The following is a 3,734-nucleotide window of genomic DNA, read 5'->3' as shown; positions in this document are numbered from 1 at the left end:
AGCAGGGCTGATTTAGTATCCAGGGTTCAAGTTAGGATCTAGATGTCATTGTCGAAGTTATGTTGAAACCAAAGGCATAGCCATGGTGCGGGGCTGGCTGGGCCTGCCCCACCCACCCAGCAGCCACAGGCAGCGGTTCCTACATACTGCTGGTGGCTAACCCGGAAGCCTTCCCTCTGAGTTTGCATTTTACATCAGAGGGAAGGCTTCCGGGTCAGCCGCTGGCAGCATGTAGGAACCACTGCCAGCGACCTGAAAAGAAACAGAGATGCTGCATGGACTGAAGGGGAGTTGGGAAGGGAGAGAGAGAGAGGCTGCTGCACAAGCTGGGGAGTGGGGTGAGAAGGGAGAGATGCTGCACAGGCTGGGGGTTGGGAAGGGAGAGAAACAGAGATGATGCACAGAGTGGGGAGGGAGAGAAACAGAGGCTGCTGCACGGGAGGAGAGGGGGGAAGAGGCTGAATGGGTTGGGAATAAGGGAGGGAGAGAGGCACCCACACAGAAGGGAAATGCACCCCCACCTTGGGCTCAGGCCTGCCCAAAATTGGCTGCCTGTGAGTGTGAGGCAGCGGCAACTAAGAGAGCAAATAGCATGTTAGGAATTATCAGGAAATGAATGGAAAACAAAAGATGGAGAAATTAGGTCCTTACCTGCTAATTTTCTTTCTTTTAGTCCCTCCAGACCGGCACAGAAATGGATGGGTTTACACTCCTCTGCCAGCAGGTGGAGACTGAGCCACTGATTTGTGGCTTCAGTCCAAGTGGGCTGTGAAGTCCCTATTATAGTCAGTCTTTACAAATAGCTATGCAGAAAACCACAAGGCTGAACAATAACACTCAACTCCATACCCACATGGAGAAGACAAAGGAATAGTCCAAAATCAGACCAGGAAAACATTGTTGGATGCCGATAAGAACAGAAAAACCTTTCAGAAACGCCCCACAGTTCGCCAGCTAAACCAGCCGAACCAAATGCCACTGCTCTTTTAACTCCAACAACCCAAACAACCAACTGAAAAAAAACATACTTTTCATGCGAAAACACTGGACAAAATGACAGGGTGTGGGGTCTGTGAAGGTCTGGAGGGCTACAAGAAAGAAAATTAGCAGGCAAGGACCTAATTTCTCCTTCTTTAGTGTCCCTTCAGACCGGCACAGAAACAGATGGGACGTACCAAAGCAGACCCCCGAAGGGCCGCCACAAGAACACATTCACCATGTCCCGATGCACACGGTAATGGTGAACAAAGGAATGGAGAGAAGACCAAACTGCAGAGGTACAAACCAAGGGTAGGGTTGTCGCCAAACTGACTCTTGAAATAATATGCGGCACCGAAGCCAGACTTGACCCCGCCACAGCAGAAAAACTGCCAGCCATCCCAGTGGATGCAGAAAGGGAATCCCCAGCCACCCCAGCGGTCCGCAACACCAACTCCGCCAGACCACCGGCAGATGAGAAAACCCCGGCGTGGATGGCAGGGGAAGCCTGGGCTTCTCTAGTGCCTCCCGCCAACTGGCGGTGCGTGCATGGAGAACCTGGCACACCGACACCCGAAGCCGGGTCCCCCTTGAAAAGGCCAGGACATTTCATACACATGCCAGCCACATCCACCGCTCAGTGCCCAGAACAAACTTATGCTTTTTTGAAGCTCTCATAATGAAAACACCAAAGACCCATGCACAACAACACTTTATAAATTTATGTATTTAAGATGATGTTAGAACGAAATTCAAGTGATGTATACACTTTATAACAATGCTGGCCTCAGACTGCTTTTAAACTCCTTTATTTCTTGGGGTTTTTTTTTTTTTTACTTCTCACAGCTCACCCAACTGTCTCAAGTTAGAGCAGACCCCACTGGCACTCTAAACTGTAGTCTGTGCCAGTATAAGTGGTCAAGCATACAGTTGAGGCTCCTCTAAACACAGAAAACTTAGGGAGGGACTCAACCCTTTCGAGTGTGGCATCCTCAAGATCGGTAGGACCCTCAAGACTGTCCCCCAAGCTCTATCTGGACAGCAAAAGGGACCAGAAAAGTTCCCTAACAAGATCCAACAGGCCCAAAACAAACAGACTACACAATCTTACCACTCCACTTGCTGGAGACTGAGAACAGACTGATTGGTGATAGGACTGCACATCCCACTTGTACTGAAGCCAAAAGTCAGTGTCAGTCAGTGTATACCATCCGTTCCTGTGCCGGTTTGGAGGGACGCTAAAGAAGAAAATGTTATAATACCCTTGTATTACTCTAGGGTACAGCTGTAATTTGAATACTGTGTGCAGTTCTGGTCACCATATTTCAAAAAATTAATTTGGGGCCCATTGACGTCCTTTGTAGAATCTCTATAGTTATGGTTTGTTATTAGATATTATGCACATCCAGGGAGGGGGAGGGATGGGAGGTAAATAAGGTTGGAAAAATTTGTTGGAAAAGTTTTGGTGGGGGGGAGGGGAGGGTATTAATAAGCATGAATATTTGAAAAAATTTAAGTGTCTATATTGTAAAATGAATAATTTACTCTGAATTTCACTTATTGTATATGTTTTACAAATGAATAAAGAATATTTAAAAAACAAAAAAGGAATTAGAAAAGGTACAGAGAAGAATGGCGAAAATGATAAAAGAAATGGGACGCCTTCCCTACAAGGAGAGGCTAAAGCGGCTAGGGCTCTTCAGCTTGGAGAAAAGACGGCTAAGGGGTAGATGTGAATCGCTTGTTCACTAGGGGACATGCGATGAAGCTACCAGAGAAAATATTTCTTCACACAATGTGTAAATTAATTGCCAGAGAATGTGGTGAAAGCAGTTAGCTTAGCGGGGTTTTAAAAAGTTTGGAATAATTTCCTAAGAGAAGTCCTTAAGCCATTATTAAGATCAAATCTGTTTACTCCTTGGGATCTTACCAGGTACTTGCGATCTGGATTAGCCACTGTTGGAAATGGGATACTGGGCTTGATGGACTTTCCATCTGTCCCATATGTATCAGCACCAGCACCCAAAAATTATTATGCTAATCTATCTCATGCATGTTCATTGGGCTACCTAGAAAACCAGAACTGGCTGGATCCATTTCTTGCTAAAGAGAGGCTTTCCACTTCCCCAAGTGCAGGCTGACCCATGTCCTGATTTCCCCTTTTAGCCATTCCTATGGGGGCATTTACTTAAGGTTAGCAAGAGGAACTTTTCCTCCTCCACCAGGACCAGGCATCAGAAATCCAGAGCGGACTGAGCCGACTGGATCAGGTAAATGGCATCACCCATCTTTCACCTCCTTTGACACTGCAGAAGAATCTCCCCCTCCTCTTCTGAGGAGCAAACAGCATTGATAATCCTCCTTCTCCCCTCTCACATTATACAGCAGCAGCAGCATAGATGAGCCTCATCCCCTCCCTCTACCTCCTCCTCTCTCATACGTAAACATAAGCATAAAATCCAAACTTCTTACAAGCCTCTCTGGGGTCTCGTACCTTTATGTCCCCCTGACCTGCCTCACAACTCTTCCCCCTTCCTGCTAGAATGTCAAAATTCACAGAAACTTTGGCTTTCCACACCGAAGGGGCCGAATATGACTGGTGAGTATCTTCAGTAGTATCAATGCCCTAATTCTGTTCCTGTGCTTTTCTCTTTTAAATTAACTGTGAGCATGTGTGAGTAAAAATGCAGAACTCTGCAGTGACCATAGGATCGTCCACCAATCAAACTAAATTCAACAGCCTTTTCATCAATTCA

This window comes from Geotrypetes seraphini, chromosome 16 (genome assembly GCF_902459505.1).
Source record: "Geotrypetes seraphini chromosome 16, aGeoSer1.1, whole genome shotgun sequence".
In the NCBI taxonomy this organism is placed as follows: Eukaryota; Metazoa; Chordata; class Amphibia; order Gymnophiona; family Dermophiidae; genus Geotrypetes; species Geotrypetes seraphini.
This window is presented reverse-complemented; position numbering follows the sequence as displayed.